Source organism: Salvelinus alpinus, chromosome 11 (assembly GCF_045679555.1).
Source record: "Salvelinus alpinus chromosome 11, SLU_Salpinus.1, whole genome shotgun sequence".
Taxonomy (NCBI): domain Eukaryota; kingdom Metazoa; phylum Chordata; class Actinopteri; order Salmoniformes; family Salmonidae; genus Salvelinus; species Salvelinus alpinus.
Window position 1 is genome coordinate 58770717 of NC_092096.1, and position 23667 is coordinate 58794383.

Genomic DNA, 23667 nt, shown 5'->3' on the forward strand with positions numbered 1-23667 from the left:
TGTTGTCTCTTTATTCCGTTCCAAAATACATTTTCAGACAGTAGAGATGCTCAGAGTGTATATATTTTCTTAACAAACTGACGTGTTGTTGATATGCAAATGCACTAGGTTTAATTCTGGTCAAAGTTGATCAATGTCACCTGAAGGATGAGCTACTCCGACAGGAAGGCTGAGCCTGTGTGAAGTATGCACAATATTATGTATGTTTTTGACATTAAAAACGTTGAACCGTTGACATTCCAAAAGGAAAGATTGTTTCGGAATACGTTTTGCTCTCGGTTTCCCTCCCGAATATTCCATTGCACCAATAAACTCAGTTGACAAAAAACACACCTCACGCCATTAAACAATTATAAAGCTTAATACAGAATCTACATTTCGCCAGGGACGTGGTCTGAGCAGTTGCTCGCCTTTACTCTGATAAGACTTTTTCAAAATGTTGCCTGACTTCCCCACGGAATGTAGGAGTCATCACCCGGAACACATCGATAAAATGTTACTGCAGAACCCCTTCAATTATTAATCAACTGTAATCAATGTATTGATGCAGGCAGCCTCCACTGCTCTTGTAGGTGCTATGTGAGATGCAGTGAGACCAGAGCAAATTACGTTTTTTCGAAGCTGATAACTTTCTGCTCTCAGTCTCTTTCATACAGTTTAGAAATACCAGCTTGCTGCGTGTCATTTTAAACAATCATTTTGATTCACCTCACCAAAGTGTGCTTCACTCGGTCTATTGATTTAAACAGTAGGCCCAACTTGCTCTGAATGGAGCAGCGGTGAGCTTATTTCCACAGGTTTTCATTTCTTAGAATGACTATTCTGTTCTGGCTGTGATTACGTATTGTTAGTGTGCGCTCACCCAATCTGTTTTGCGGTGTGTGTCTGTATGCGTGGGGCATTGTGTTTCTGTGTGTGTCCATAGTGTTCGTGTATGTGCAATTGTCTGTGTGTGTGTGTGTATATTGTGTTTGTGTGCATTTAGCATGTGTGTGCGAGCGCGTACGTGTTTAAGCTTGTGTGTGAGGACGTGTAATCCATTTGTTTAAATCCATTTGACATGTTCATTAAGCCTCTAAGCCACACATCCTTACAATTTTCCCTCTCGAAAGCGTCTTTTTGCGCCGTTCAGAGGCTGTAATTACCGCGCTACACAAATGAGGGGGATGGCACTGAAAACACAGCAGAGAGAGCTTCTCCATGGCTGCCTGCCAGCCTCTCCCTTCTCGCTCTCCTCTCCTTTCTCCTTACACTGGCATCACAGCACCCAGCAACCATGGGCCCCGCCATTCAATCAAAACACAGAACCCGGTTTCCAGGGTGAGACCTAGAAAAAAATAAGAAGTAGTTTGGGATGAGAGAAGGCTTGTTTTTGATGATCAAAATCGAATTGTTTTATTTTGGTAAGTTAACGCTATTCTAGTTAAAAAGTGTGCGTTTTTAATGTATTTTTTGTTGTTGCTGTTACATCTTACAGTAACTGGTTTTGCTTGAACACACAGCAAGACACTGGAGAGACATAATTCACATATTTTGCACCATTGACATACCAGACATGAATGTACAATACCCTCTATATGCCCCCTTATGTAGTGTTGACAATCTGAAATGGACAAATCAACCCACCATGTACCATGTCATTCCCCATCTTTGTGCTTTTAGAGAAAATGCAGTCATTTCTGTTTGTTGATGAGGGGAATTAGACACTGGCTGCCCGTCCATCCGTTCGCCTGGTGAGGCTGGCACTGCCAAGTTGGCTCTGTGCCCGGATGCTGGGCTGGTATCCGTGGTCGTCTTCCTGTGCCAGCACCATGATTACCATGATCGGCGAGAGTATTACACTACCACCCAGAGAGAGAGGAACACCTGGACACAGCTTAGGCCCTGCTCACAGCACAATAACAGGCTTTACATCCTACACACTCTATAGACATACAGCATGTACAAGTTATTATTCATTGTGTAGGCAACTAAAGGGACTTATATGCAATACCGTAATATAACAGGCTTTTCTTAACCTATGCTATCCAGCCATAATGCATGGTTAAATGAATTGTTTAGGGAGCCATTTAGTTCTCTATAGGTAAGACTGTAACATTAGATTCATGAGGTTGTTGTATTGAATTGATGTTCTGTACATTTGTGTGTGTTGTGGAGGTGAGTTGGACTGATACCCTTGTGATGAGGTAGCTCTGACTGCGTGATGGGAATTTTCTCTTGGCCTAATGGTTAGTGATGGTGGAAAAAATCAAAACTGTTACCTATTCCAATATTATTTTGGATGATATTATGTTGTCGTGACGCGACTATCATTAATCTGATGACTGTTATTTATTGAATCAAACTAACTATGTTTCATTGTTACTCCATTAAATAAATCATGCAACAATTAACTCATTGGGAATTTGGGGCACCACGGGAAAAGTTGTTCAACTAGTTACCATCTCCCGACTTAAACTCTAAATATATATAGATATCTCTTACATCAATAACAGTCCATTATGAATTATTATTACCTTCAAATCAGTCTCATTCTGAACATCGCATACTCCTTGATATCTGCAGGAACCCTAGCCCTTATTGATGAATCAGCAATACACAAATTGGCTTAATTCTTTTTTTTTTTTTTTACTAACTAACTAAATAATAACAGAATACACATACACACTTACATGAGATAAAAAGGTCTAGTGGACTGATACGATATGACAGCTTGTTAAGGGGTGGGGAAAGATAAAGAGAGGGAGAGACCAAGAGTGTCAACTTATTGTACATACATTTGTAAGCTACGCTCACAGTAACCAGAATACTTAGCACCCTAACACCCATTCATTCGAATTAGGAATGCAATATATATATTTACGCGTAGCTGTCTTTCTATATAGTCTCTCTGTTGAAACCAATCGGTTCATCTATGGGTAGTGGCTCAATGTAAGGCTCTGGTTGTCCACCAGAGGTCACAATGTCCTTCTTAGTTGTAGAGCTTCTCTGGTCTTGGAGTGTTCAAAGTTCTATGACCACTTTTTCACGCACAGCTGCAGACTGTGAATGTTCTGGTCTAGTCTTTACCTCCTTCACTCATGTTGAGAGTTGCAGAGCTGTACGTCGGCTGGTCTATAGAGTTAAACCATTTCCAGCTGTGTAGCCACCGCTCCTCGCTGTCTGGTCTCAGTACAAAGTGTCCAAGCATTTCAACGTGTGGACCACGGTCCCACGTTTTCTGGTCTCGAGTTGATTATTCAGGGTTCAGCTCCCGATCACTTCACACACCAGAAGCAACTCGGCATGTTTTGGTGTGGTGTTCATAGGTTCAGCGTGAGCTGACAGACAGCTAAATCACACATTTTTAGCGAGTCTTTTTAAGCACTCTGGCCAAAGGGCATGCTGGCACAGACTCTGAGCTCACTGGGGCATGGATAATGGCTGGGCACATGTTTAGATGAAAAACAATTTTAATTTCGAAGGCTAAAATCACATTGCTATCTTCGCAAAAGTATATGATTAAATATGATAATAATGTTTACAGCATTTAGATGTAAACCTGATACATAGGACACTTACACTTTCAGAGTTACCATTACCTTGATATACCATCCTTAATGACATCACAAATTAATAAACAATTATTATTTAAGTCCCCACCGACCATTCCCATTTGGACATCAGAAATTAATGTTCCATTGTCCAATCTTTGACGTTAGAGTTTTTAGGCGGGCCACACTCCCTCCAGACAAAGCATTTCTTTGGTGGATACTGAAAGGCAGAGAGGGAAAGTTACCTCTAAATTTACAACCGGCTGTTAAGTCATAAAACTGGCCCAGCTCTCCCCTCTCCTCTCCTGTGGGGGGGGGGGGGGGGGGGTCTGGCTATCAGTCAGCCATGTTCCAAGATGATCTGGCACCTTTGATCCTTGCCAAGGAGAGAGTCATGACAATGTTGATACTTTTATTTTTAGTTGTTGCTAAGTATTGTTAGCCTATGGTAGTCAGCTGTACCTTTGCCAAAACTCCTGTATTTTTCATCCTATAGCTTGTTCGCCATCTTATTTTTAAATAGTGAGCCAACATGTTTTCAGCACTTTTATTTCCGTGACTGATCAAAACTAGTTTCCTAGTTTTGTCTCTCTGCAGCAGACATATGGTGAGCAATATGTTTTAACATCAAATCGCAATAAAATCACAGTATCAAATCGCAAGAAGATATAGAATTTTGAGAATCGCAATACACCGTGTCGGGACCTAAGTATTGTGATAATATCGGATCGTGAGGTCCCTGGCGATTCCCAGCCCTATTAATGGTTAAGCTTTGGTTTCCCCGCGTGTGAGACCGGTGTTCAGATCCCACCTGTGACATAGAGGTTTTGGTGTAGGTACAGAATAGCTGCAGAGTATGTGTTTGGTTATTCCAGTAACCTTGTAAATCTGAAAATGTGGATTAACTGGTCCAGGATATTACCGAAGCAGTTCATGTGTACACTGTCCTTGCTAAATACTAATGCCTATAGACACGCACAGTAGGTAACATGCAACTACTTACTAATGAGAATCGGCCTGCTTTCTGGAACATTCAACCATTAATAATGTATGCTGGTTAAGTATGTAACAGTGATTTTGGATGATTACCTTCCTATCCAAACTACTAATACATTTCACAATGAATATTGCAATTATCCAACCCAACTTCCTTATGAAAACCTACACTCACTTGCAGTCGTTCCCTGGGCGCGTTGTCATCTGGAGGTTGGGTTGTAATTATCCAGTATGCTTTGACAATGGTGCTACATTGTCAAAACCCACCACTGTTTTGCTTGAGTAAACTCTGTAACCAATCAATGTATTTAATTAAACAATTAACTACTGAGTACAGGCAGAGAACGATGCCTGGAGGACTACAGTTGTGTACTTCAAGAGTGAGAATGCTGAAACGGCAATAGGAGGACTCAGTATTTCATTGCTTGATAGTGCAATTGTTGTTTGGTTGGGTTTGCACTGGGTATTGTAATATTCTATCTTGGCAAATGTGATGGGAAAATATTATGGGAAATTGTGTATTATTGTTGTGTTATCTCTTGGTCTTTAGTCATTCATGTATCCCTATTCAGATGAGTAGAAATGAAAGCAAAATCACTGACCTATACTAATTCATGGTAAGTACGACCAAAATATGACCAAATTAGCTCAGCGAGAATTGTTGATGAGATAAAGGAATTCAACACCCAAGTTTGGGAATTCTCCCCCCCCCCCCCCCCTTCCATTCAATGCACTCTGTAAGCCAACCGTGACCGTGGTATTTCCTTGAACTGTCATAACTACAGCTCCAATAACATTGTGATTACCGAGCAAGCATATTCAAAAAACACCTCCGCTCCACAACTACATATTCAATATTCCCCATTAAGCATCTTCCCTGACCACAATCCAGACCCACAGTGAAAAAGAAAACCCTGTCTTCTTTAATATTCTCTATCATAAAGCATGTCTGATTTAGAGGAAAGAAAGTGAGTGGATGGGGTTGAGTTGAGAGAGAGAGAGAGAAGAAGAGGGTGAGAGAGAAAGAAGAAGAGGGTGAGAGAGAGAGAAGAAGAGGGTGAGAGAGAGAGAAGAAGAGGGTGAGAGAGAGAGAAGAAGAGGGTGAGAGAGAGAAGAAGAGGGTGAGAGAGAGAGAAGAGGGTGAGAGAGAGAAGAAGAGAGTGAGCGAGAGAGAGAGAAGAAGAAGAGAAAGAGAGGTAGAAAGGGAGGAAGAGCGATGGGCTGGCAGAGAGAGATACAACCAGAGAGAAATAGACGGGGGAGAAAGTGAAAGAGAGAGATAGACGAGAGAGAGAGTGAAATATGGAGGGATATATGAGAGAGAGTGAAAGATGGAGAGATCGACGAGAGAGAGAGTGAAAGATAGATAGACGAGAGAGAGAGAGTGAAAGATCGAGAGATAGACGAGAGAGCGAGTTAAAGATAGAGATAGAAGAGAGAGAGAGAGAGTGAAAGAGAGATAGACGAGAGAGAGTGAACAAAAATAGACAGATAGACGAGAGACAGAGCGAGAGAAAAGTTGGGGGGAGGGATACAGACACAGAAAGATGGAGATTGAGCGGGCAAAACTGGGAGCATGGGGAGTCAGTGACAGAGAAAAAAGGGGTAGAAACAGAAGATGCAGAAAGAGGGAAGGAGAGGGAGACAGGGAAGGAGGGATATAAGGAGGGAGAAAACAGCAGACGGAGAAAGATAGAGATGGAGGCAGAAAGGGGGAGAAAGAGCTGCTCCCCTCTTCCCACAGCCTGTAATAACTTCATGAATGTTTAAGCAGTAAGGAAACATTATTTAAATTCCTAGAGGAGGACCCTGGCTCTCAGGCTCAGAGATGACACGGGAGCACAGCACCAGACCAGCCAGATCGTTCAGAATTGACTTCGAAATTGGACGTCTTTCCATGACCTGTTTCCATGACGTCTTTCCATGATTGGTCCATGACCAATAGGGGCAACAGTGAGCACTATTACCGTCAAGTAGGCTTGCGTTTTGCTAGGGCGTTTTAGATGGGGGGTAGTGGATGGGCAAAATCCCATGACTCTTAAAAAAAATAAAGAATAAATTAAATCTGATGTTTGGAGAAACGTGAAGTAAAATTTCTAAAACGGTGAGATCTTATTGCACCCCACAGGGTATAGAGAGAAGGGAGTGACACAGACTTACAGACACAGCAGGTGCACACACACACACACACACACACACACACACACACACACACACACACACACACACACACACACACACACACACACACACACACACACACACACACACACACACACACACACACACACACACACACACACACACACAGACACACACACACACAGACACACACAACACACAGACACACACAACAACACACACACACACACACACACACACACACACACACACACAAAATCTTACACACACACACACACACACACACTCTCTTATACAAACACACACACCACACACACACACACGGAGCAGTGAGCGACGGAAATAATCTGCTGTCATTGGGAAAATGGAGAGGAACAGATGGCGTCACTATGATTGAAACCACCTACAAAGGTTTCCACAACTTCCCTCCCTCTATCTCTCTTTATCTCCCTTTCCCCTCTTTCCTCTTTATCTCCCTTTCCCCTCTTTCCTCTTTATCTCCCTTTCCCCCCTTTCCTCTCCCTCCTGTGTGCCAGAGCTCTTCAATGCCATCCAGTCTAAGGGCTCCTGCCAAAGAGGCACAGCCCCCCTGGAAGGCCCACAGCACTATGGGAAGTCAGGCAGGGAGGGAGGTGGATAGGGAAAAAGGGGAGGAGGCCTCCAATTTGGCTGTCACCAGCACATCCATATCTCAGGAAGAATTGTTTGCTCTCGAGTGCTCTCCTAACACACACATACACATCCAAACACACAATTCACACACAGGCAGGCCCTCCTAGGCCACTCACCACACACAGAAGGCGCCTGGAAAGCTTCCATGTCACACAAACATACTGTACATTTATGCCCGGATACGTACATGTAAACCTGAATACATACGTGAAAACATAGAAACCTGAAGCAAACCTGAATACATATCTGCAAACACAGTAAAACATTCAGGAGGTTGTCTTACACAGTCCACATTTCTCATGTGTTTTTGTTCTACCTTATGTTATTTTTAGTATGACATTGTTATTGATTACTGCATTGTTGGGTTTACAGCTTGCAAGGAAAGTATGTCACTGTACTTGTGCACGTGACATTAAAACTTGAAACTGAAACAAACACATCCACTCCAGCACAACCAATTTCCCCTTCACCTCCTCTCTCTCCATTGCCCTAAGACAAACGCTGGCTGCTGAGCAAGTCATGTAAATGAGATAGTTAACAGATCAAAAGGCGCAGAGAGGAATTTCTATTTGCGGGACAGGTGTTGATTAGTGCCAGCCAGAGAGGCAAGGTGCAGCTTCCATTAAACCCTAGCTCTAGGGGCTCGATGTGTGTGAGAGAGAGAGCATGTGTGTGCATTAAGTGTGATGTGTGTCTGCATCCTTAAGCTTTGGTCATTTAGCAGATGCTTTTATCCAGAGCGACTTACAGGAGCAATTTGGGTTAAGTGCCTTGCTCAAGGGCACATCAACTAGGCTAGGGGCAGCAGGTAGCATTGGGCCAGTAACTGAAAGGTTGCTGGATCGAATCCCCAAGGTAAAAATATGTTGTTCTGCTCCTGAACCGGGAAACACAGTGTTTCCTCGTAGGCTGTCAGTGTAAATAAGAATTTGTTCTTAACTGACTTGCCTAGTTAATTTTATTTTATTTTTTTACAGATTTTTCACCTAGCCAGCTTGGGGATTCGAACAAGCAACCTTTCGGTTACTGGCTTAAAGCTCTTAACCGCTAGGCTACCTGCCGCCCATATATCCAAATCAAACAGCAATAATGCCAGAAGAGTGAGTTCATGAAGACGAGATCAGGTGTAGGAGAAAGCGATTACAGAGAATAACAAGTGGAGCTGATGTTGCTTCTATTGAGGGATTACTGTGATGGAGATGAGTACAGCACAAACACAATAGCAGTGATGCTAACAAGTAGCTAGTATGGTGCTATAATGCAATAGCAACAATGCTAACTAGTAGCTAGTATGGTGATATAACACAATAGCATTGAAACTACAGATTATACTTAGATAATAGTCAGATGCTAACTGTAGTGGATTCTTCCATTGTAAAAAAATGCATATTAGTTGACTAAATCAAATATCAACCAACACTGGATGTTGATCTGGCAGCTTTTCTTTTGGTAGGATACATCTTACATGCTTTGAAGTCAATGTAATGTAGTGTCCTTCATCTTAGACACACATATTCTGTTGAGTTGTATGTCTGTTCAGTACAAAACAATGTGTTTGTTCATGTATTTGTCCATTGTGCACAACTGACAACTTCCTTTGTCCCAGCCCTGATTTTAGGTTCAATTTTGGTACACATACAGTGCCTTCAGAAAGTGTTCACACCCCTTGGCATTTTCTACATTTTGTTGTGTTACAGCCTGATTGTAAAATTGATTAAATTGAGATTGTGTGTCACTGACCTACACACAATACCCCGTAAATGTCAAAGTGGAATTATGTTTTTAGAATTGTACAAATTAATTAAAAATGAAAAGCTGAAATTTCTTGAGTCAATAAGTAAATATTCAACCCCTTTGTTATGACAAGCCAAAATAAGTTCATGAGTAAAAATGTGCTTAACAAGTCACATAATAAGTTGCATGGACTCACTCTGTGTGCTATAACAGTGTTCAACATGATTTGTGAATGGCTACCTCATCTCTGTACCCCACACATACAATTATTTGTAAAGTACAACATTCTAGTTAATCCACAATACTAACCTAGATGACGGAGTGAAAAGAAGGAAGGCCTGTACTGAATAAAAATATTCCCAAAACATGCATCCTGTTTGCACTAAGGCACTAAAGTAAAACTGCTAAACATGTGGCAAAGAAATTAACTTTATGTCCTGAATACAAAGCGTTATGTTTAAGGCATATCCAACACAACACATCACGGAGTACCACTCATAATATTTTCAAGCATGGTGGTGGCTGCATCATGTTATGGGTATGTTTGTAATCGGCACAGACTAGGGAGGTTTTTGTTTTTATAAAAATAAACGGTATAGAGCTAAGCACAGGCAACATTATAGAGGAACATCCTGGTTCAGTCTGCTTTCCAAAAGACACCAGAAGACAAATGCACCTTTCAGCAGGACAATAACCTACAACAGAAGGCCAAATATACACTGGAGTTGCTTACCAAGACGACATTGAATGTTCCTGAGTGGCCTAGTTACAGTTTTGACTTAAATCGGCTTGAAAATCTATGGCAAGACTTGAAAATGGCTGTCTAGCAATGATCAACAACCAACTTGACAGAGCTAGAATAATTTTTTAAGGAATAATGTGGAAATATTGTACATTCTAGGTGTGCAAAGCTCTTAGAGACACACAGCTCTAATCACAGCCAAAAGTGATTCTAACAGGGGTGCAAACTCAGGGGTGTGAATATTTATGGAAATGAGATATTTCTGTATTTCATTTTGAATAAATTTGCCACCCAAAAAACATGTTTTCACTTTGTCTTTATGATGTATTGTGTGTAGATGGGTGAGGGAAAAATATTTTGAATCATTTTCAATTCAGGCTGTAACACAACAAAATGTGGACTAATTCAAGGGGAATGGAAACTTTCTGAAGACACTGTAGATAATCACTTAGACTCCTTGCATCAGCAAGGTGAACGTATTTGCTAATTAAAGCTCTAAGCACAATACTTTCTAGTTAGCATTTAGGTAATGGTACACTCTAAGTTCTACACTCTAAAGCTACTTAACATTCCATCTGCAATCAGTATTTGGCACACGCCTCACCACCCAATAATCTTTCCCTGACTCTCATTTTGGACCAACCTTTAGATAAGGTTGAAGAACAAATAAATAGCACACAGAGTAGCACATCAGTGGCCATTCATCGTGTGTGTGTGTGTGTGTGTTTGTCTAAGGGTTGACAGTGTGTGTGTTTCTGTGTGTGTCTAAGGGCCGCTCTGCCCGTCCCTCTGTAAGAAATTCTCAGAGCTGTTCCCCTGCCTCTCGCACACCCAGATGGCAGAGGGGTCGAAGCACTTTAATGAATTTTCAAAGGAGCCGCATTGGCAATATTAAAAGGAGCGGCTAACCTTCAGCTCAGCTGGCACTGTAGTCACACACACACACACACTCACAAGCCCAGAGAGACAGTCAGAGTACACATAGACTCTTGGACAAACAGACACACGCACACACATTATGTCTGTTTGAAAAGTTCTGCCAACAGGGAAAAACAATTTGCGTGAATAACAACAGCAACAAAAAACGCTGCTAAAAAGCCAGTGTTAATTATCCCGATTAGAGTGACAGCCACTGAGTGCTCCGCTCCCGGGTCAAAGGTCATTTTTAATGATGAGTGCATATGGCTGCCACCACGCTGGCTGACGAGGGAGCACGGTGTAGTGTGGTGCTTCTGTTGATCCATCTGTCCCATGGTAATGACTACACCTGGCCTTGGCTGTGCCTCCATACAGGTAGCACAGGAAAGCAATTAAAAAGCAATATACATGTTTGGATCACGTGCTACGTTGTTTGCTAATTTTCCCTAATTATCTGTTGGTTGTGATGATGAAAAGGCCCATTGTGTTAATAGGGTTTGGTAAAGTGCTAATAGTGTTTATTACATATTTATAAGGGTATTTTGACAATCTTGATGACTGACAGGGTCATGAACTTAAATATATAGCCGTGGTGTGTGTAGTCAAATGCCATGTGTCTTTTCTGAATAGTCTCTGTATAGATACTGTAGGTCCCTGAACTTTTGCCATGTTTTGTTTAGAAAGGCCTAAGCTTTTTCACCCTTTCCTCAACACTTGAAGAAGGCACTTTAGGGTCCTTAAGCATCTGGGCAAGGCCTTGATGGTGCCAATCGCCAACCCATCACACAAAACCCCGCGGGGATGCCCCCTACTCAAACACATCATCTGAAGGGACAGGCCTGCCCCACGCTGCCAGAGGCGTCAGATCTACAGCCTTTCTCTTTTTTTTTCATTTTCTTTCGTTTTTCTTCCCTTCCTCGAGCAAGAGGCTGACTCTTTATCGTTCTCCGTTTGCCGAACTCCGGGTCAGATTTCACTGAGGAGCCAGAGGCCTCTGATATCTCCCTTCTGATCCCTCATCAAGGTCTGCCAAGCAGCCGCAGCAGCAGTATGAAAAAAAGAAAGCTGCATTTTGAAAAGTGGTTCAGCGCTTTATTTCCGTGTACAAGGAAATGGCTACAGTATGGCCCTTGGAAAACAAAGCAGACCATGAGAGTTTTATTTTCGACTTCAGCTTTCACTTTTGTGTTTGTTTATGTACCATCTGCTCTGGTTGAGGATGTGGGAATAGTTCCAAATACACAGGACATGATGTTAAAATCCCTTGGTGCAGGGAAACAAAATGTCTCAATCAACAGTATTTTAATATGTATTGGATTTGCAGTACTTCAACTCAACGTGAATATACTGTGTTAAATACATTTAGACAATTATTGAGTTTGCTTGTGCGCGGGGATGTGACTATCAGATCAATTGACAATCATGTTCAGTTGTTTGGGTCTACCGTAGCTTGACATTTATTGTAACTCATGTATCCAGATATAGGTTGTTCAATGCTTTTATAGAGATACCGTGTTGTACCGGTGTATTCGCAAACCCCAGAACAGCTGCTGACAGAATGCCACATCTGCTTCAGTGCCTGCTGTACTGTCATGCCTCAGTCACCGTTAAACTGGACCAAGCTGATCTGACAACAGCTGATTGAGTTTGAGTTATCTGCTCTTGTGCGTAGGGCTGTGGCGGTCATTACATTTTGTCAGACAGTTATTGTCATGCAAAAGCCTGCCGGTCTGACGGTAATTGGCCTTTAATTAAAATAAACACGTTTAGCATCTCGAGGCCATACACGCCGCTGATACGCACGTTTGGAACGTCTACATTGAAAAAGTCTAATACATCAATTTAGTAGACACCATCACAATAAATCCATGATTTATTTTAGTCAGGTCTAGATATATTATGATTTGAAGAGAATGTATTTCAGAAGAACAGAATATGAGTTGGCCTACTGCATGATTTCTGGCTATGCTCCATGCCATAGGCTGTAGGTGTAACAGTCCTGACCTGTTTTATGTTGTTTTTATGTGTTTATGGTCAGGGCATGTGTTTTGGGTGGGCAGTCTATGTTATTCGTTTCTATGTTGGTTTTGGTTTGCCTGGTATGGCTCTTGATTAGAGGCAGGTGGTTTGCGTTTTCCTCTAATCAAGAGTCATATTTAGGTAGGGCATTCTCACTGTTTGTTTGTGGGTGATTGTCTCCTGTGATGTCTTTCGTCGTTGTGTTCGATGTATTCACTTTCGGAGCTGTTTGGCTGTTCGTATGTTTCGATGTACGTTCCTGTTCGTGAGTTTACGTTGTCTATGTAAGTTTATGTTCAGGTTGCGTCAACGTCGTTTTGTTATTTTGGTAAGTTTTGAAAGTGTTTTGTTTTGTTTAGTCTACGTCGTATTTGTAATAAAAATGGCTTATTTCCCTGACTCCGCATTTTGGTCAGAAGATCCTTCTCTCCTCACCTCATCTGAGGATGAGGAAAGCGACAGCCTTAACAGAATCACCCACCAACAAAATGTGACCAAGCGGTATGGGAATGCTCGACGGAGCAACAAGGATTTCTGGACTTGGGAGGAGATCTTGGACGGTAGAGGACCTTGGGCTCAACCAGGGGAATATCGCCGTCCAAAGGAGGAATTGGAAGCAGCGAAGGCTGAGCGGCGCTGGTATGAGGAGGCAGCGCGACGACGCGGTTGGGAGCCCGTGAGTAAGACCCAAAAATTTATTGGGGGGGGGCACACGAGGAGTGTGGCAAAGCCGGGTAGGATACCCGAGCCAACTCCCCGTGCTTACCGTGGAGGTAGAAGGCGTCGTACTGGTAAGACACCGTGTTATGCGGTAAAGCGCACGGTGTCCCCAGTACGCGTGCTTAGCCCAGTGCGGGCTATTCCACCTTGCCGCACTGGGAGGGCTAGGTTGGGCATCGAGCCGGGTGCCATGAAGCCGGCCCAACGTAGCTGGTCTCCAGTACGTCTCCTCGGGCCGGTGTACATGGCACCAGCCTTACAGGTGGTGTCCCCGGTTCGCCTGCATAGCCCAGTGCGGGCTATTCCACCTCGCCGCACTGGCAGGGCTACGGGGTTCATTCAACCTGGTAGGGTTGGGGAGGCTCGGTGCTCAAGAGCACGTGTCCTCCTTCACGGTCCGGTATACCCGGTGCCACCTCCATGTACCAGTCCTCCGGTGGCAGCCCCCCGTACCAGGCTGTCTCTCCGGGTTCTCTCTCCTGCTGTTTCCTCCTCTCCAGCGCAGCCGGTGCCTAGACCACGCACCAGGCTGTCTCTCCTTCTCCTTCCTACAGAGCTATCTGTCTCCCCAGCGCCATCTGAGCCATCCGTCTCCCCAGCGCCATCTGAGCCATCCGTCTCCCCAGCGCCATCTGAGCCATCCGTCTCCCCAGCGCCATCTGAGCCATCCGTCTCCCCAGCGCCATCTGAGCCATCCGTCTGCCAGGAGCCTGCAAAGCCGCCCGTCTGCCATGAGCCTGCAAAGCCGCCCGTCTGCCATGAGCCTACAGAGCCATCCGCCAGACAGGAGCCGCTAGAGCCGTCAGCCAGACAGGAGCCGCTAGAGCCGCCCGCCAGACAGGATCTGCCAGAGCCGCCAACCAGACAGGATCTGCCAGAGCCGCCAACCAGACAGGATCTGCCAGAGCCGCCAACCAGACAGGATCTGCCAGAGCCGCCAACCAGACAGGATCTGCCAGAGCCGCCAACCAGACAGGATCTGCCAGAGCCGCCAACCAGACAGGATCTGCCAGAGCCGCCAGCGAGCCATGAGCAGCCAGAGCCGCCAGAGCGCCATGAGCAGCCAGAGCCGTCAGAGCGCCATGAGCAGCCAGAGCCGTCAGAGCGCCATGAGCAGCCAGAGCCGTCAGAGAGCCATGAGCGTCGAGAGCCGTCAGCCTGCCATGAGCGTCGAGAGCCGTCAGTCTGCCATGAGCGTCGAGAGCCGTCAGCCTGCCATGAGCGTAGAGAGCCGTCAGTCTGCCATGAGCGTCGAGAGCCGTCAGCCTGCATGGACCTGCCAGAGCCGTCCAAACAGGACCTGCCAGAGTCTTTCAGCCGGGATCTGCCCCTTGTCCCGGTGTTGCCCCTTGTCCCGGTGTTGCCCCTTGTCCCGGTGCTGCCCCTTGTCCCGGTGCTGCCCCTTGTCCCGGTGCTGCCCCTTGTCCCGGTGCTGTCCCTTATTCCGGTACTGGTCCTTATCCTGGTGCTGCCCCTTGTTCTGGTGCTGCCCCTTGTCCCGGTGCTACCCCTTGTCCCGGTGCTGCCCCTTGTCCCGGTGCTAGCTGTTTATTTAGGGGAAGGTAGTGTTAGGGTGGTCAGTAGAAGGGGTAGACAGAAGAGGGGAGTGACTATGGTGGTATGGGGACAGCGTCCTGAGCCGGAACCACCACCGTGGTCAACTGCCCACCCGGACCCTCCCCTGGACTTTGTGCTTGTGCGCCCGGCGTGCGCATCTTGAGGGGGGGGTACTGTAACAGTCCTGACCTGTTTTATGTTGTTTTTATGTGTTTATGGTCAGGGCATGTGTTTTGGGTGGGCAGTCTATGTTATTCGTTTCTATGTTGGTTTTGGTTTGCCTGGTATGGCTCTTGATTAGAGGCAGGTGGTTTGCGTTTTCCTCTAATCAAGAGTCATATTTAGGTAGGGCATTCTCACTGTTTGTTTGTGGGTGATTGTCTCCTGTGATGTCTTTCGTCGTTGTGTTCGATGTATTCACTTTCGGAGCTGTTTGGCTGTTCGTATGTTTCGATGTACGTTCCTGTTCGTGAGTTTACGTTGTCTATGTAAGTTTATGTTCAGGTTGCGTCAACGTCGTTTTGTTATTTTGGTAAGTTTTGAAAGTGTTTTGTTTTGTTTAGTCTACGTCGTATTTGTAATAAAAATGGCTTATTTCCCTGACTCCGCATTTTGGTCAGAAGATCCTTCTCTCCTCACCTCATCTGAGGATGAGGAAAGCGACAGCCTTAACAGTAGGCTTGTTTTTTTAGCTGACAAGATATGCTTATTATTTATATTATATTATTTTTATAGTAAGAAGAATATAATTGAACTTTGCTGAATAAAATTGAAAATATATTTTTCCAATTGCGGAGCGAAGTGGCTATGTTGAACTTAAAAGTGATCATTTGAAACAGGTCCTACACACTAGATTTAGAGTTACTTGGCATCTTTAGTTGTGAATGATACAAACCTTAGAATGTCTTAGAAATCATGGGCTACATGATGCGACTAGGCTATTGATGATTTGAGAAAGTTCACCCATCAGACTTCTCAAATGAATCTTGTCTTTACGAATATGTAAAATTAGACTGAACAAAAATATAAACGCAACAATTTTAACGAGTTTACTGAGTTACAGTTCATATAAGGAAATCAGTTAATTTAAATACATTCATTCGGCCCTAATCTATGGATTTCACATGACTGGGCAGGGATGCAGCCTTGGGTGGGCCTGGGAGGGCATGGGCCCACACACTGGGGAGCCAGGCCCAGCCAATCAAAATGAGTTTTTCCCTACAAAAGGGCTTTATTACAGACAGATATACTCCTCTGTTTCATGAGCTCTCCAGGTGGCTGGTCTCAGATGATCCCGCAGGTGAAGAAGCAAGATGTGGAGGTCCTGGGCTGGCGTGGTTACACATGGTCTATGTTTGTGAGGCCGGTTGGACGTACTGCCAAAATCTCTAAAATGATGTTGGAGGCGGCTTATGGTAGAGAAATTAACATTAAATTCTCTGGCAACAACTCTGGTGGATATTCCTGCAGTCAGTATGCCAATTGCATGCTCCCTCAAAACTTGAGGCATCTGAGGCATTGTAGTCCCCAGCCAAAGTTGCACCTGTGTAATGATCATGCTGTTTAATCAGCTTCTTGATATGCCACACCTTTCAGGTGGATGGATTATCTTGGCAAAGGAGAATTGCTGAATAACATCGATGTAAATAACATTTGAGTGAAATAAGCTTTTTGTGCAAATGTAACATTTCGGAGATATTTTATTTAACACTTTACATTTTACGTTTATATTTTTGTTCCGATAGTTTTCATTTAGAATGGCCCATTATCTAATGGGCAGGAACAGCGGCAGGGGGAAAATGACATCCGTTTGCACTCGAATAGAAAATGGAGACCGCTTTCCCACCAGTTAGTTTTTCAATGATGCCGGGTAGGCTACTTCAGTTTTATAGCGAAGCATTTGCTTAATATGAGCAGCTGAGAAATACATTTAGTAGCAGCTGGGATCCACCTCTTTTTACTGGCAACCATCAAAACTCTGCTTTCTATTGCATATAGAAATGTTTGGGCTTATATTAACGCTTATTTCACTCCACTCATCGACCACTGTTTTGAGGAGCATGCTCTCGAGAGCGATAGGGGATATTCCATCCATTACCCCTATATGCCATGTGCTCTTCAACCCATGTTCCTGCTTCAACCCAATGCTTTATTTGGGAAACCAAGTGAAATCTTTTCGGGAGCATTGATAGTAACATGTTTTCACAGCTCCTCTACGTCATGAGATATTCTGTTAATGTAATGTGTCAGCCAATTAAAAATGCCCTATTACTAGGTTATTCAAATACAAATTCACTTTAATTGTATGCTAACTCTGTAAGCCGCCCTGTGCGATCAATGAACCAACAGCATCGCCTAGGCCAATACGTGGATAGGAAGTTTGGAGTGTCACATAAGGTAACCAGTCCACACTCAAAGGCGAGTACTAGAAGTTGTTTAATTTTGGAGTATATGCTAGACCAATTATGTACCAAAGACATCTTAAATCAGTTTTATTTTATGTTTTTCTGCCATGTGTAATATGTGGTAGGCTATGTATTGTATAACAGCACAATTATTATTTTAATTCAGTTTTTTGGCCTATGCATAGGCATAAGCTCTAATATGCGTATGGGTGTTTTGAATTCATCCCCTTAGAAAGCGCTGTCCATTTCGTTGTGCTAGAATTTAAAACAACATCCACAGTGACCATGTTTTCCACTCAGTTTCAACTGTTGAACTTCTTTCTTCAAATTGATCAATCACAGTGAGGTGAGTTTTAAAAGCACATAATGTTTTGATGATAAGTGTTTGATGTGATTTTCAATTGTATTTGCATTGATGTCAGAGTGGTTAAAGCAGGGGTGTCAAACTCATTCCATGGAGGGCCTATTTTCTCCTGTTTTTACTGTATTTAAAAAAAAAGATATATATATTAAGCCCTTGACAAACAGGTGAGGGGAGATCCTTACTAATCAGTGACCTTAATTCATCAATCAAGTACAAGGGAGGCACTCAGCCCTCTGTGAAATGAGTTTGACACCTGTGGGTTAGAGGGACAATAGAGCGCTGAGGATCAGGCCATTAGCGACCTGGTGGTCGTTAGCGAATTGGGTACTACCAACGCATGTCCAGAGTGCACAGGAGAGGAGATTACCGGGACTCAATGGTCACGTGGAATTTTACTGCGGTCATGACTCATGACTGCCTGTGTGGCAGTAATACAGTCACCGCAACAGCCCTACTTGTGCGTCATTCATTAAATACTTGAAGTTGAAGTCAAATAGTTGACAAAATGTTCTTGAAAGACCCCGAAAACTTTGGCTAAACTCTTTTGGCTCCCTCGTCGGTTCATGTAAACTTCTCGAAGCTCGAGTCTGTCTGAGCTTGGACCAGCTGTACTGTCGCTTCTAACACTTCCTTTATGTCCCTTATCAGACACACAAATAGAAAGAGTGTTAACATGGCATCTATGGAGGGGGGCCAGATATTAGCAGTGGATATGATGAAAGGAAGGCTGCAGTACATTAAACCATTTTGGGCTCTCCTCCTCTCTCTACTCTCTGGGCTAGATGTTTTAATAGCAAGCCATTTCAGGTCATTATATAGCGCTGTAAAATAAACAGCTGCTCCCATTCCACTTTGTTGAATAGGTTAAATAGTGACATGGTGCAAACAGCAGCTCTTTCGTCGTGGCGTAATTGAACAACATGAGACGCCGGTGGTCGGTGTAATAGTGGCTTGGCAAGGCTTTCCGTTGTGTTCATTGCTTTTTGTTTCCAATTAGCAACCACTCATGCAGCAGCAGCCAACACTATTTTAGAGGAACAGGCCCAGCAATTGAATTAAAAGCCTGACCCACTGATGAACGGAAATAAATCAATGGGTTTAAGAGGACACACCAACAGAGACTAGGTGGAAACGAGTTGGCTATTGTCACTCTCACGTGGCTATTGAATGAACTAGACCTCAGGGGTCTTTACATTTTTCTGAACCAGGAACCCCCTCCCACACACACCGGCGACCCACGGACCCAATCATATGTTAGCAAAAAAATATAATGTTCATGTCTAGTCTTATCATCAGGTTTCCCAGGTTGTAGTTCCCACTTGCTTTAAGGAGACCACCATCGTCCCAGTGCCCAAGAAAAACAAGGTGATATGCTCAAATGAAAATCGCCGCTGTCGCGCTCACCTCGGTCATCACGAAGTGCTCCGAGACGCTGGTCATCACCCATATCAAGGCCAACATGCCAGGCACACTGAACCCACTCCTATTTGCCTACCGCTCTAACAGATCCAAGGAAGATGCCATTTCCATTGCAATTTACACGACCGGAGTACAGTTTTGCTTTGCTTGTAAATGTTGCAATAAAACAAATACTAAGAGAATTTTTCAGCTCACAAGGAAAGTAGATTCAGAAGCTGTTCTGTGGGTAAGCATTGCTTACTGAGCTCACAGAGATGTACTGTATTTTCTTTGTGCAGAAATTTCAAGAAATATGATTTATCACAGATAATGTATTTCTCCCTGCATCTATTTGCATTTTTGTGAATAGAATCTTCTGGGATTGACTGCGCTGGGAGAATGTGACTACACTGCCAAGTTTGGCTACCCACAAGGGAATGGCTTATTTTTAGGCTAAGGGGGGGAATTAACAGGACTCAAACTCCTTGTGCTTGGGTATTCATTACTATGCTGTCTGCTTCAAACACATCCTCACACTGTCTATTGCTGTTCTTGCTAAACCGCGTCTGGACACCTTCAGGGACCACGGCGGTAAGACAGACCCAAAAGAAACACCTGGGGTTTTAATGGGACAGAAAGTGAGACACTTCCTAAGAGCCAGTCAGAGACAGAAAGATAACCGGCTGTATTGGGAGTTTGGTGTAGCACATAGCAGATCAATAGTGCCCTTTAAAATGTTGCACAACTTTAATTTTTTAACCTTTATTTAACTAGGTAAGTCAGTTTAGAAAAAAATCTTATTTACAATGATGGCCTACCGGGGAACAGTGGGTTAACCGCCTTGTTCAGGAGCAGGAACAGATTTTTACCTTGTCAGCTCGGGGATTCGATCCAGCAACCTTTTGGTTGGGCCAACGCTCTAACCACTAGGCTACCTACCTGCAGGCTCACTTTGTAGCTTTCGAGAATGATAGAGCACAGGATACTTATTTCCACTTAGCCAAACGCAACTACAAGCTACACATTTTGGGGCAGTCACGTACGATGACTCAACAGACAAGAAAAAGTCTGTTTCTCTACCATTTACTTCAAGAAATAAAAAAATGATCTCTCAATTAAACACGTTTTGTGTTATATTAGTGAGCTTTTGTTTCTTGCTCAGCATTGAGATTATAGACCTTAGATTTCCTGTAGAAATATATGGCCTCACCAATCAAATCGAGTAAAGCTAGCACATGCCTAAAGTAAGTGGATTAGGCCAGTGGGGATTGGTGAAAACAAAGGCATGGGGATGAACAGAGGCTCTTGTGAGTCTCCTTATACCCACAGTGTGAATAAGGGAAGACTAAGAGAGGAAGATGCATTTTTTGCCCTGTTTTAAGCAGTTAAGCTGCTTTCAGAGTCTTAGTTACGCTGTGTGGAACCTTAATAAGATATGGAAACTTTTGACAAGGCAGGAAAGCCGAGAACTACAATCCTATGTTGCCATTTTTCCATTGACAACAGGAGATTGAGGTGTATGTAGTGGTCAATGCAGTGAATATTAGCGTTAATTCCACTGTAATTGTATACCAAACAAAAAAACATTGATTTCAAAGTTTAACAAACCATACAACTCTATGCACAAGGACTACTTCAATCATTTTAACTGAAAATGTACAAACCCTTTTTTTTTGTGTCCACGCTTTCAAAAAAAGTTATTGACATTTACAGGATTGACTGACCTTCATGTCTTAAAGTATTGATGGACTGTCATTTCTCTTTGCTTATTTGAGCTGTTCTTGGTATTTTACCAAATCGTCTGTATACCAATCCTACCTTGTCACAACACAACTGATTTGCTCAAACACATTCAGAAGGAAATAAATTCCACAAATTAACTTTTCACAAGGCACATGTGTTAATTGATATGCATTCCAGGTGACTACATGATGAAGCTGGTTGAGAGAATGCCAAGAGTGTGCAAAGCTGTCATCAAAGCAAAGGGTGGCTACTTTGAAGAATCTCAAATACACTTTTTTGGTTACTACATGATTCCATATGTGTTATTTCATAGTTTTGATGTCTTCACTATTATTATACAATGTAGAAAATACAAAAAATTATGAAAAACCCGGGAATGAGGAGGTGTGTCCAAACTTTTGACTGGTACTTTAGGTGTTGAGAGCAGCACACTCGTAGAGGGACCAGTTTCTGATGTAAAAATAGTGAGGTAATGGACATCTATTTTTCGGACTTGTCAGGAAGGGTTCGACAGTGAAGTCAAGAAGCGCGCAACTGTCCTCTTCATAAATCTTAGCCAAAATAAATGTCAGGGAAAGCAGCATTGAAACTGAAGATGTGGCTAAATCCGACTAATTTATCTTGACGGGCTTCTGCTTCTATTGTAGTGGGATGACCTTAAGGTCTTCATAAAACAGACAAAGGGTTAGAGATGTCTAAGGCCTGCTAAATTACTTTCAAGACATACGAGTGGAGAAAGGTGGTGTGTGTGTGTGTGTGTGTGTGTGTGTGTGTGTGTGTGTGTGTGTGTGTGTGTGTGTGTGTGTGTGTGTGTGTGTGTGTGTGTGTGTGTGTGTGTGTGTGTGTGTGTGTGTGTGTGTGTGTGTGCGTGTGCATGATGGTGTTGAGGTGTCAGAGGTGAACATTTGGTCGTAATGGATGACTGCTGCCCAGTACCTTTTTTTTTTTAATTATCTCCTTCCCTTCGAATTGGAGGAAACACTGACAATTATTAATACAAGTTGTGCAAACTTTGGATCCTCGGGGGAGAATTCTTTGACTTTTAATGTCCCTCGTTTAATAAATTACAGCTCCCTTCTTGACAGGGACAATTTTTAACCCCCAGTCTGCACCAACGTCTGGGATACTGTCATTTTTCAGGAGCCGGTGACAGCCTTAGCCTGCATTGAAGTTTACTTTGTAATTTGCTGACGTTTCTCCTTCCCCCCCCTCTCATTCTTCCCCTGCCTCCTGCTTACAGATGTGACCAACTGTTCCACAATAGGTAAGACTCATTTTGTTATTTTTTCAACTTAATCCTCAACACTGAGATGTTTTTATATATAGATCGGCTTTATTTTTGCAAAAAGATTTGGGTTTCTATCTAATTAATTGTTGGCATCATTTCTAATGATGTTGGCATCATTTCTTATTTTATTTTTTTTATTTTTTTTACCCTACCAGCCCTCCCCCGATTGGAGTAAACTAACGGACAATATGTCTTCTACTGCTACTTACAGCTATTTTCTCTCACATATACAGTACATGTAGTTAACTAATTATACATACTGTATATTCATAATTGCCTCTTTCTGCAAGTGCTGGATTTTCACCCACAGTGGCCAATCCACCATTCATTCTTGTTTGAACTCCAACCCTCCGATGTCCATAGATTAACCCATCTTCCAAGTATAATACCATTTTGCTATTTCCTTTTGCAAACAGTGAGATATGTTTTAAGGGATCTCATTGGGGTCCACCTGTGTTTCCTGAATGCCTAAGTAAAGGAGGGAGTAGGGGCGCGGCTGTGTAGATCCTGCTGTTTGCTCAGGAAGGTATGCAACGCTTTGCAATCCTTCCCTTCATATTCCCACGTGTGAGTGCGCCGACTCACACAAGCTAGCTATTTCTGGCAGCCGGGTTGTGAGCTCTGCGCCATAAATTTGAAATGTATTCAAATGAGAGTCAAATGGCCCAGATTGTTCAAAGAGGATCTTGCAGTGTTGACTCTAGCAGGGAGCTGCGGTGTCTGTTTCCCAAGACAGAAACTATAGTAAGGGGCCCGGGCCAGGGAGAGAGATCTATCTCTGCCACCACTGGTGGTGAACATGTTCCCTGCCTCAGCTCCCTTTGTCCTCTCTACCACAAACCTCCATGTCACGACAGGAAGGCGCGATCGCCATGGCGATGACAGCTCTATGAGGACATCTTAGAATTGCACTCCCCAAAAATATATTATGATGCAGTTCATGGCCACTGAATATCTCAAGCTAGTGGGTGCATCACACTTCAAAGGAAGTGGTGTTTCGAAAGGATATTGTAACTTATAAACCACAACACGGTAGACCGTGTCATGTCATTGTCACATCATGAGGAGCGACACACCACAAGTATTTCAATTCCTTTCAAGGTCAAATGTCATTATTTTCTGTCATTTTGAAGTAAATAATATAATTGAATTGTAGAGTATGTCAACTGGGGTCCGCAATTATTGACACCCATGATAAAGATGGTCGATAATGACTGTATAACATAAATAATAAAAAAAAAAAAATATATATATATATATATATCTATATATATATATATATATATATATATATATCTATATATATATACTGTATATATATTTGAATTATTTATATTAGTTTAAAATCATATATATATATAATAGAAATAATCAGATTATGATGTGATACTGTACTCGTGTTCCAGAGTATCACGTCATACAGTACAATAGGAAGT

The 23667-nt window shown here is 43.1% G+C and overlaps 1 long non-coding RNA gene across 1 annotated transcript in view; it reads left to right on the forward strand.

Moving 5' to 3' along the window:
• Positions 1–22211, forward strand: part of LOC139534558 (uncharacterized) — a 139755-nt gene extending 117544 nt beyond the window's left edge. The window contains exon 4 of the long non-coding RNA XR_011666968.1: positions 22184–22211. This is a non-coding gene — a long non-coding RNA (uncharacterized lncRNA). The remainder of the gene's footprint in view (positions 1–22183) is intronic.
• Positions 22212–23667: the final 1456 nt, after the last annotated feature.